The sequence below is a fragment of the Colobus angolensis genome, unplaced genomic scaffold, assembly GCF_000951035.1.
Source record: "Colobus angolensis palliatus isolate OR3802 unplaced genomic scaffold, Cang.pa_1.0 Scaffold229, whole genome shotgun sequence".
NCBI classification, from domain to species: domain Eukaryota; kingdom Metazoa; phylum Chordata; class Mammalia; order Primates; family Cercopithecidae; genus Colobus; species Colobus angolensis.
Genome location: NW_012115477.1, coordinates 3708926 through 3721244, shown reverse-complemented (window position 1 = coordinate 3721244; position 12319 = coordinate 3708926). Strand labels below are relative to the sequence as shown.

The window sequence follows — 12319 nt, the reverse complement described above, 5'->3', positions numbered from 1 at the left end:
TCCTTCCTTCCTTCCTTCCTTCCTTCCTTCCTTCCTTCCTTCCTTCCTTCTTTTTTCAGACACAATCTTGCTCTGTCACTCAGGATAGAGTGCAGTGGTGCAATCTCAGCTCATTGCAGCCTTCACCTCCTCTCAGGTTCAAGCAATTCACCTTCCTCAGCCTTCTGAGTAGCTGGGATTACAGGGGTCCACCACCATTCCCAGCTAGTTTTTGTATTTTTAGTAGAGACAGGATTTCACCATGTTGACCAGGTGGGTCTCGAACTCCTGAACTCAAGTGATCTGCCTGCCTCAGCCTCCCCAAGTGCTGGGATTACAGGTGTGAGCCACTGCACTCAACCCCTCTCTTCCCTTTTCTAATCCCTCCCTCCCACACCTGCCAAATTAATAGTCATAAAATTCCACATCCTTCATAACATTTACCTGTGCAATCTTCAATGTCTCTCCAGTGCTTGCAAGACACAATTGAAATACCAGAATTTCATACTCAAAGCTAAACTGACTGGCTCTGGTGTAGAAGCTCAGCCTTTCTGTGGTCCAGAAAAGTTGGACATTCACTATGGTGCTTTCCTTGACACTCTTCTTTCCTGCCTAGACTTCTCCTCCTCTCATTTGTCATTCTTTATATCCTACCCATTCTTCAAGGTCTTCTTACAACTCCTGCTTTGATCACTCTAGCCAGCAGATGTCTTAGGCATGCATTCCACCACAGTCATGTAACAAGCCATCCTCTCCTGCCTTCTCATTTCTATTCAGTCTTATCTGACTTATGTCTTGCTTCTGACGCAAATGGGTTTCAGAGACCATAAGTTATACCCCTTACTAATCTCCAAAGCATAGAGCAAAAAAGAGGCTTTGTCAAGATTGTGGTGTTTAATTTTTTTTATCTTGATAAATTTTTTAAAGAAACCAGTTGGTCCATTGTTATGAAAAACAAACCATACAAATATAGAAGTCAAATAGAGGAGTAATAGTTATAGTCCCGAGAAGGTCAAAGTGAACTGTTTTTCACAATGCTAGTAATTGACTGAGGATACTTGGCCAGTTATTTAACCCATCAAGCCAGTGTTGGCAAAGTTTACTGTTATTTGTCCTTGTTGGGGACACCACGAAGTGAAAGTGATTTTGCTTGTGTTACCACTTTTCTTGATAATACCAATTTCCAGCAGAGTCTCCAAAGTAGAGTCATTCAGTTGGAGGGAAATGAGAAAAACTCAGTGAGCTAATCCATGTGGGTTAGTATGAATGGAAACTGCAAACATTGAGAATTCCAGAGCTGACAATGGAGGGGGAAAAAAAAAATCACCAAGTAGGGAGGAGCCACTATGTTCTGAGTTCCTGAAACTCAAAGATTCTCCATTCCGTTGGGAAATTTCTTTAATGGATTATTGCCTCCAGCAACAGAATGGCCTCAGGAAAATAGCTCTGCCTTTAAAGCCTCAACTCAAGCATAGATAAGCCACTCTCCCCTCAATTAATCACAATATTTTCTGGAAAGTTGAAGGATAAATCTCCATGTGGGCAGAAAACCTAATCCACACCTATGAATTCATGAATTCTTCAGAAGTTCTTCTCTTCTTAGGTGGCCATTTCTGGTCCTACTGCATGTGAAAATGAATATACCAACTTCCTCATGCTAGCTGTCCAGAATTGCTGAGAAGTGCCCAGAGATAAAAACATCATGAAGGACACCTGGGGTCTCTCCTCCTGGCATGTGGGGAGGTTGGCTCCTCACCTCTGGAATAAGAATTAACTTTAAGATGATGCATCAGGATGACCATCTCAACTCATAGTCTTACAAGGGAGAAGGGGCTGGACTTGTCCTCATTCTTCCCACATAGAGTTCTTCATATTCATCTTCAAACTTCAGGATATCTTTTCCCTAACAAAGTAGACTACAAAGTTTGGATTAGAAGGAGACAAGAATGTGATCTTCCTAAAAGGAAGTCCTAGCCTCTGTACCTTCTTGTTTGAGTAAGTTATAATAGGAGTGAAAAAGGAAGAAAATTCATCCTTAAAGAAAAATGTCAAAAATAGAGGTATGTATACACTTGTTCACATCTATCTAATTAGTATCTACCTAATTGCTAGACCTAATGCATAAATATTTTCCTTATAATATATACTGATGTGCAATAAAAGTGTTATTAAGCACTGGTGCCTATGACAATACCTGGCAATGTAGTAGGTGCTCAATAGTTATTTGTTGAATAAATGAGAGTGTTGGAAACTAGTGATGCAGAATCAAAGATCATAATAATTGTTACCATTTGGGGACTTAGTACATGTCATTGAGAGTCTATTATCTATAATCCTCACAAGAATAGAGGCAACAAGTTTATTACTCCTGTTTTTGCAATTGGGGAAACAGGTTTATTGAGGCTAAGTAATTTGCTTAAGGTCACCCAGCTAATGAGTGGTGAAGTCAATGTTTGATATTAGCTTTCTTATTGAAAAATGTGCCCTTTTTTCCTACCCACTACACTAATGCTGTAGGGGGGAAAATAGCAACTCCAGTAAGAAAATGAAGACTCTTTCCTCTGACAAATTTCTGCTGCCCATCGATACTCACGGGTCTACCCTCACCCTACTCCTTTCCAAGATATTGCTACTGTCAGAGTACAGAGTACATTAAGAGAGTCTCAGAGCTTATTTGCTCATAACTTTGGACAACCTCCAAGAGTCTTCTAGATTCAAAGGGTCTCACAGCTAAAAACTCTAGATGTAGAAGTATTTGGATATTGGTGTTAAAGCTGTTCAGGGCCTAGATGGAGCATGCAGGGAAGTGTTCTATTTAGGAGTACAGGTCTTAGGCTTGTAATAGTTAGTATGCTTTTGGCCTCAAGTGACAGGAAAACAATATGGAAATTTGTCTCAAAAGATAGGAAATTCAAAGGTCGAGTAGGTTCCAGACACAGTACAATCAGCTGCCCAATGATACTATCAAGGATCTAGTACTTTTCATCTCCCCTTTTGCAGTTGCCAGGCTTTGTACTAAGCTGATTTACCTTGTAGGTGATGCAAGAGGACTGCCAGGGCTGGATGTTTCTTTGACCTCATGCAGTGAGAGAGAGAAGGAGAGCGAAAGAGAGAGATAAAGAGAGAGAAATGGGAAAGGAACCTTGGGATATAACAGTATATAACTCATTTTCTTTAATCTAATGAGGGTGACAAGTCACATGTCTACTCCTAGCTTATTAAGGATTGCCAGGGGAAAATCGTGCACCAATTTAGAGTAGATATCTGAGGAAATGGGGGCAGGGTGATATTGCTAGGAAGATAAGGGAGCATGGACTCTGGCTGGGCGAAATTAAAGTGCTACTGTTAGGATTGGCTCAAATGATAAAAACTAGGTAGATGCTGATGGCCGCACGGTCTGTGACCTTGAGGCTGATCATCCCAGCCCAACATGCAACTGCAATTTGGGGAAAGTGTGTAACATACATATGTACATATTTGAGCTTTTAAGAACATGAGTCATAATATGTTTTATGCATTCAATTGATAAAACTTTGATAAATAGGATGTTATCAGAGATTTACATAGAAAAAATAGCTTTTATGCAAATAACTAACATTCAGGAACATAATGCTATTCACTTCGAATAGTTTAGATAACTTTCATAAAATGATCTTTTTTTGGTTGCTGTTCTATGTAAATTTCTGACAACATCTCATTTAACATGACTCTACATTCTCATTAGGAGACAGCCTAATGTTACGGTTAAGAGTGTATACTTGGGGCGTAGGTGGCCTGGGCTGAATTCCCTATCCCGCCACAACAGCTAAATGATCTTGGGCAAGTCACTGAACTCTCCATGACTTGGCTTTCTCATGTACATGTAAAATGGGGATGTTAAGAAGAGCAATGATAAGGTCACTCAGAGACTTAAATGAGTTAATCAATGTGAAGTGCTTAGAACAGTGACTGGCCCAGTTGTATGACAGGTAACATAAACATCCCAGTGTTTACAAAGAAGTAGTCTACCCTGAATGTATTCATGTACTGTGCTGTTCTCACATATTTCCCAGTATGTCCCTGACCCGTGAGGGCTTTTTCCATTCAGCGTTCAAGGTGGTCCTCTTCCTCTCAAGACCTAGATTTTACTCTCTTTGTCCCCTGCTTAAATCAATGGTCCCAAATCTGCTATCATCTGACTTCATAGGTCAGCCTTTCTTATTTCACAGAAAACAAAATGGAAGATCAGAATTGCCAGCTGTCTGGTGTTTAATGGGGAATTTTCCCCCTCCCTCCCCACCTTTTTTTTTATAGTTCACCTATCATACTCGTGTGCAATTGAATGCCTCTCCCATACACTATACTTGCCAACTCTATCTCCAGTAATTATTCTGTTTTAGTCCGCTGCAATGTACCTGCCAACAATCTGAAATGTGCAGGTGGTGGCTGCGCACACTGTCTGCTTTGCTCTCTCTCCATTTGCATGCATCTTGTAGTGGCAACCTAATGTGATGGCTCTGACACGGCTTACAATGAAGACAATGACAGGGGCCAGGGCTGCACAAGTGCCTCCTCCATTTACCATCAAGATGATGATTTTTTTTTTTTTTGCATTCTCTTTTTCTTCTTTTCCTCTGGAGAAGACAAGGTAAGGGCCTGCACTATGCTTTAGGCTGGTATAAAACACCTGTAAAATATATGAAGATAAACCACTCTCAGTGCCTCAAGAGGAATACAGCTCCTTGTCTTTCCTTCCTTCTTCCTCATCCACCTCTCATCAACCCTGAGCAATTAAATGTATCACAATTTGTTGGTGAGTTCCTTTTGACGCAGGAGAGTACATTTTTTCTCTTGATTTTTGTCAACAAAGATATCCTTAAAAAATGCGTTCTATATTCCTTCAGGGGCTGTGACAGATAACAACTCAAAACGATGGTTTTTGCTCTAACATGCCATTGTTGCTCATCAATTCCTTTCTCTTTATTTTCTCCAAAAAAAAAAAAAAAAATCCTTTGGGGCTGGAATTTTCTAAGATTGGACTGAACTTAACCATTATCTAAAAAAAAATCATTATCTCAAAATTTGTGAGCTACATTCTTTCAATTATTTTTGAATTATGGAAAAAATAAAGTTTTTCCACTCTGACAATGGACTCCAGACATTTGCTGGTATGACTTGAAAATAGCGATCAGTTTCAATCTGACTAGACTGGTCTTTCGTGAAGGGTGAAAGGGAATCCAAATTTGAAGTAGTGTGTTTGGAGCCCTTAACATTGTGAATTTCTGAAATTACAAGCCTGAGTGTGCAATTATTACATTTTTGTCTCAATCTTTTTTAAAGTGCTTCTGTTAAAACTCTCATTTTGAAGCAGCCCCGATAAAGTATTAGTGACAAAAAGGCAAAAAGCCTCAGATGTTTTCAGAATTTGCTCTCTGAGTAAAAGTGTAGATCAAAATCCTCTTAAAGCCTCTGTCCATTTTCAGAGCTGTGTCCTTGACCACAATTCTCTTCTCTTACACCCACTCTTCTCTCCAGTTGCTTCTGATCCTTTTTCTCCAGGCTTTCCCATGTTCCCTTCAAAATGCTAGCCTCCTTGGCGATTTTTTTCATACCATTATTATTTTTTCAAGGACATAATACAGAGGAATATGGGCAGTACTGGTCTATCTTGGGAGACTAAAACCCTGTGCCCACCTTTTTTTTTTTTTCTCCCAGGTGCTCCCTCTCAGATCAACTTAATAACCTATTAGATATCTCAGCACTCAGGAGGTCACATGGCTTCTAACACTAACAAAATTCTATAAGGGTTGATTATTTTAGGTGTCTTGTGTGCAATAATCAAAGAATATACAGTTAGGAAAGAAATGTGGAGTTTATACTACCTTGGGCTTTGGCAGTCAAGGGCTGAGTTAAAAACACCCATACTCAGGAGAAGCTTACTTGTAAGGAGGAGGCTCATAAACATATAATTGTAACCCACATGGTAAATACAAAGAAAGAAATGCATGCTGGATGCACAGAGAACGCCAGAAGGGTCTTTGAACCTTTGGAGGGTGGGGCCTATGGAAGGTGAAAGAGCTGCTTTATTGTGGGCTATATGACCACTGAGGACACCCAGCCTCTGATGGCAGAAGCACAGCTGGAATCCAGGCCTTCAACCCTCTTTTCTGAGTGCCTGGCACTTCTCTACTCTTTCTTTGATGTTAAGTACATAAATCAATAGCATGATTTTTTCCCCATTTTTTTCCTTTGCTTTTGGACATGTTTCCCCTCTGACCACCACTTAAACACTTGGGAATCAAACTCCAAATCCATCTTAGCCCAAACTGGACAGGCACAGTGCATGCCTAATAATTAAAAGCTAAATTCTACATTTCCTAGGGCGGCATGCACTGGGTTATGCTCCCTATTTTGATTTGGAGATGATTGTTTCTAACTGCAGTAATTCTGAAAGAAAGAAAATAAGAATACAATTCTCTATCTCATCTTTTGTTTCTAAATGTCATAATAAATATATGTCTGAAATTATTTTTATTTTCTTGACTTATTTATTTGTATCCAGATTCAATTCTAAAAGACTCTGAGGTGAGATATAGAAATCCACACAACGCAGTAATATTAAATAGATAATGCAATCATAACACAGAGAAAAACAGGGAATAATAAGATCCAAGGGTACACATTTAAAAGATAGATGCACTGAAAATATGTTGTAACTACAACAGCCAAGGCAAAGAAAAAGGAGGTTAAGATGGAAGCCTGTCTTTTTCAGGCATAGTTCTGCAGGTTCAATCAGAGTAGCAATCCTGCCTTAGAGGTCGGCAGCTGTGACCTTGCCTGTTTCAGCCCCAGAATGCCCATTTACCACAGCTTCTTAAATGGCAGGTTGATTCCCATGCACTCGTTGTTTTTCCTTGCTTTCAATTAAAAAAAAAAAAAAGTTTTTCCATACTGAAATTTGCAGTCTTTTTAAATCATAACAACTACTTTTTTTAAAGCAATAAAAAACAATAGTTTAAAAATATACTTATCACATATAAATTAGAAAGATCATACTGAATATATATTTACAGTATCCTACAGATATGGTAGATTTGATCCTTATAGTAGTACCATTGCTTTAATAATTACACAATTATGAAATAACGATTTTGCTGTTAATCATTTACTTATTTAGCTGGTTTGCTAGTTGGTGGCAGCAGAGGCATGAAATGTGCAGTGTCACTTACAAAACATTGGCTGTAACTAAAATTCAAACACTGGAACATCTGACTTCCAATTCTTATTACAAAAATGATCTCGACTCCTATTCATTTATTCAGTAACTTCCATGAGGTCCCAACCACATTCTGGGCACTGTGCTAAGTGCTAGTAATGCAGAGAGGAAAAAGGCATTGTTTTTTACCTTGAGAGGTGGTGGAGACCTGTATTCGAATTTGTGCATCAGGATACTCTCACAAAGAGGATTAAAAGAGAGCAGGGCTGAATGAGAGTATTGCAATAATCCAGGTAAAGGATGAAGCAATGTGGTGGCAGTTGAGACAGAGGGGCAAGAATCTATGAAAATGATGTAGCCAGGAGATGAAATCCATAGGATTTAATAATCAAATGGGATGATGGGCTAAGTGATGAAGAAGAAACAGTCTAGGGTAATTCCCAGGTTTCTATACCTAATGACTAAATGAATGATCATGCCATTTTGCTGACTTAAGGAATAGGAAGTAATTTTTTAATTAAAAAAATAATTTCCCATCTGCACACTGAAATTTAAGAATTTTTAGAAGGCAGTAGAACCTCCAGTGGGACCTTCTAGTGGGCTGTTGTCCACAAACATTGGAGCAAGAAATAAACATTTGAGGATCACTCAGGGAAGAAGACATGTGAATGGATTGCTTGACCAGGATGTGTGTCTCTGATGGATTAGCTCCTATGACAGCACAATTAAGGGATAAGGTGAGAAAACAAGGAGTAGAAGTTGTTGGAATGGTAGGAAGAGATCCAAGGAAGAGCAGCTTTGCAGAAACAGAGAATGACGAACAGTGTCAATTGCTATTGAGATGACAAACTATGGACTAAAACTGCATTGGAACCAGTGATTGGGAGGCCACTGGTGTCTTTAACAAGGGCAATTATAGTGGAATCATAGATACCAAACAAATATCTCTAAGAAGACAAGATGAGATGAAACAGGATCCAGGTTACAAATAATATCATAATATCAGCATTGCTTTATTGTTCAAGCTCCCAAGTATGATGTCCTCTCTACTTATTTGCTTACCCAGATATGTTCTGCCCCTCCAAACCTTCCTCTGCTAATCCAGGAAATCAACTCCTAGATAATTTATCTCCTTAATATTTTTTGTATGTGTCACCTTCTCTCTGTCTCTCTCTCTCTCTCTCTCTGTCTCTCTCTCTCTCCACAGCCACTGTCTCAGCACAGACCCTCATCCTTTTACCCCAGGTTACTAAAAAAACCAATTTTTAATTTTTTTCCAAAATGAAAATAGCCTTATTGTTTAATCTGATTGTAAAAGTATCACATGCTCATTCTTCAAAAAGTAGTCAACAAAACAAAATAGAAAAAGTAGAAATCACCCATTACCCCAACAGTTGGAAATAAGTATGATATGGTCTGGCTCTGATCTCATCTTGAATTGCAATCCCATGTGTTGGGGGAGGGACCTCGTGGGAGGTGTTTGGATAATGGGGGCGGTCCCCCATGCTGTTCTCATGATATGGGTGAGTCCTCATGAGATCTGATAGTTTTATAGGAGGCTCTTCCCTGTTTGCTCTTCACTTCTCTCTTCTGCTGTCTTGTGAAGAAAGATGTGTTTGCTTTCCCTTCCACCATGATGGTAAGTTTCCTGAGGCCTCCCCAGCAATGTGGAACTGCGAATCAATTAAACCTTTTTCATTATAAATTACCCAGTCTTGGGCAGTTCTTCATAGCAGTGTGAGAATGGACTAATGCAAAGCACTTTAAACACTTTAGTGCATATCATGCCAAACTACAAAAGTACTATCTTGTAATTTCCACTATTCACTTAACATACTGTTAATGTCTTTTCATGTTGTGAAATGATCAATCAATACAGTCATTTCATGAATCACTATAGGGTAGTGGTTAAGAGCATGAAGTCTGGAACCAGACAGCATGGGTCTGAATCCAGCTCTGCTATTTACCACGACTATGACTTTACACAGGTTACGTAAACTATAACTCTCGCAGCTCTTTAGTTGTAAATTGGAAAGACCAATAGCACCAACTATTGTAATAAGAACTAATTTAGTTTCTATATGACAAGTACTTAGAATAGCACCCTACACTTAGAAATACTACGTAACTATTAGTTATAAAATATATAGTATTCCATGGCATATGATGTGTACCTTGGGTTTATTTCAACACTCTTGTTGTTATATAAAATATAACAGGTCTTGATCTCCATTCTCATCTCTATCTAATCTATTTTTACAATTATTACCTAGAAGTTAGGTGTTCCTGTAACAAAATTCTGAAATGTGGAGCATTGGTTTTAGAACTGGATGGCAGGCAGAACCTGGAGGGAATTGAGGAAGCTGTTACTAAAAGCTGTAGAGGCCTCAAGAAAACCATTAGTGAAGGCTGGAAAGACAGTGAGGAAAATAGTGTTAGAGGCTGAATTTCTGTTATGCATTGGTGGAAGGTTTGGCTACCCTGTCACCTGTGGTCACATGAAAAATAGAAAGAATGCCTAATGCCTAATGTGTTTATGCACCTGGTTGGGGAGATTTCCAAGCAAGATATAGAAAGTTCCAACTGGCTTCTTTTCACCCCCTATAATAAAACATGAGAAGATAAAAATGAACTATTAAAGGAACTAGCAGAAGTTACAGGAAATGTAGTAAGAACAAGATAGTTTCTTGAGGCAGCAAAAGATTCTCAAAGTAAGAAATGGCCTTAAGGCAAGGATTGAATCTAGGGCAGTAAAATGTGATTCAGGGTAAAGTTGAAGTCAAGCATGAGATTATGAAACTTTGTTAAGACCTTAGAAAGATAAGATTTCTAGACACTTTTCTCTAGACAAAAGGCCTTCTAAAGATCTTAAGGATGTGCCTTTAAGCCTTTTTTGATTAAATAGGCTCCTAAAAATTTTAGAGCAGTGGTCCCCAACCTTTTTGGCACCAGACAGGTTTCATGGAAGACAATTTTTCCATGGACAGAGGACACCAGAGGGAGATGGTTTTGGGATAAGAGGATGAAACTGCTCCACCTCAGATTACCAGGCATTAGTTAGATTCTCATAGGAATGTGTAACCTAGATCCCTCACATGTGCAGTTCACAATTGGGCTGGCACTCCTATCAGAATCTAATGCTGCTGCAGATCTGACAGGAGGCGGAGCTCAGACGGTAATGCTTGCTTGCCTGCTCACCACCTGCTGTGTGGTCGGGTTCCTAACAGACCATGGACTGGTACTGGTCCATGGCCCGGGGGTTGGGGACCCCTGTCTGAGAGCCATTGTCTCACAGCAGCCTCTCAGAAGCCCTAGATAGAGAAAGACTTACTTCGAAGGGCTTTGTGGAATGGAATATAATTTGATGTGCAAGTATCCCATAAAGTTGTTAAAGGCATTATATCAGCTTGGACTGACATGTTCAAAATGAAGAGTATACTTGCTACTAGAGCCCTGAGCCATCGTGTAAGAAATCTGTACACCCTGCTGGTGAGGTCACACGGGCAGTTCCTGAAACTGTGTGGAGAGATACAGTGGCCCAGCTGAATGCCGCCTTCCAGCCAAGACACCAAACTGGTGACCGAAGCCTTTCTGGGCCATCCAGACAGACTAGTTACCAAGTCAGTATCATCAAGTGACCCCAGTTGTTGCCACATGAGGCAATAGAATCTTCCAACTGAACCTTGCTCTAATTCCTGACTTATAGATTGTGAGGTTAATAAAATGAATAGTAATTTTAAACTACACTAACTAAACAACATACAACAACAACACCAACAGTAACAGCAACCATGTTTCTCTATGTTTGTAATCGTTCATATCTTTATTTTCTGGCAAATAGAGTTCAACTCCTGAGTATGACAGTGAACCCAGGAAGAATCTCGACTTTGTCCACATTTTGTAATTTTTATCTTTCAAATTAACCTACACTTTAAATCAAATACCTTGTATATTTTTCCCTGACTGGTTTTTCCAAATGTTTCACAACATTCCATGCTCTGGACAGTTATAAAAAGATCTTAATAAATGCAAACCTAATCTTGCCAATCCCATCCTTAAAGCCCCTTAGTGGTTGTCCTTGGGATGAAGTTTACATTTTGAACTGTTTATTCCTACAGCCTTTTCTTTACCATTCTCCCATGATGCTGTAGTTTCAAAACTCCTAATAAGCTGTGCTAACTCTCACTTCTGGACTCTGGAACAGGCTATTCCCTTTGCCTAGAATATTTTGTTTCCTAGTTCTTTTGGTTAACTCTTTTTCATCATTTAAATCTTAGTATAATCTTCACCATCTAAAGGAGGCTTTTGCTGAGTTTCTGGTTGATGCTCCTACAGCTCGTGTTTACAGAAACTTAGTACTTATCACCACATTTGGACTAAATCTTACTCTGATTAGTACACATGGTTTTGGATAAACGAATTCTCTCTTCCACAGGAGGCCTGCCTGCCTCTGCTTGTGCGGCCACCATGTCTCTAGTGATCCCTGAAAAGTTCCAGCATATTTTGTGAGTACCTGAAACCAACATCAATGGGCAGTGGAAAATAACGTTTGCCATCACTGCCATTGAGGATGTGGGTAGAAGATACGCTTATGTGGTGTTGAGGAAGCAGACATTGACCTCACTAAGAGGGCAGGAGAACTCACCGAGGATAAGGTGGAACGTGTGATCACCATTATGCAGAACTCATGCCAGTTCAAGATCCCAGACTGGTCTTTACACAGACAGAAAGATGTAAAGGATGGAAAACACAGCCAGGTCCTAGCCAATGGTCTGGACAACAAGCTCCATGAAGACCTGGAGCGACTGAAGAAGATTCGGGTTCATAGAGGGCTGTGCCACTTCTGGGGCCTTTGTGTCCGAGATCAGCACGCCAAGACCACTGGCTGCCGTGGCCACACCGTGCGTGTGTCTAAGAAGAAATAAGCCTGTAAGCTTTGTCTGTTAATAAGTAGCTTGTATGCCTTTAAAAAAAAAAAACCCTCATTCTAATGAACTCATATTTTTACACAGCTAAAAAATTGATTAATAAGATCATTTTTTGCATTTAATACACTTTTTGTCACCAAAAAAAAAGCAAAGAGGAAAAAAAGAAACAGCCCACACATTGCTGAAACAGTGGCTCAGAGCCACTATTATATTATTA

At 39.5% G+C, this 12319-nt stretch overlaps 1 pseudogene; it reads left to right on the top strand.

The window, feature by feature from the left end:
- Positions 1-11641: 11641 nt before the first annotated feature.
- On the top strand, positions 11642-12099 carry LOC105513324 (annotated as a pseudogene).
- Positions 12100-12319: the final 220 nt, after the last annotated feature.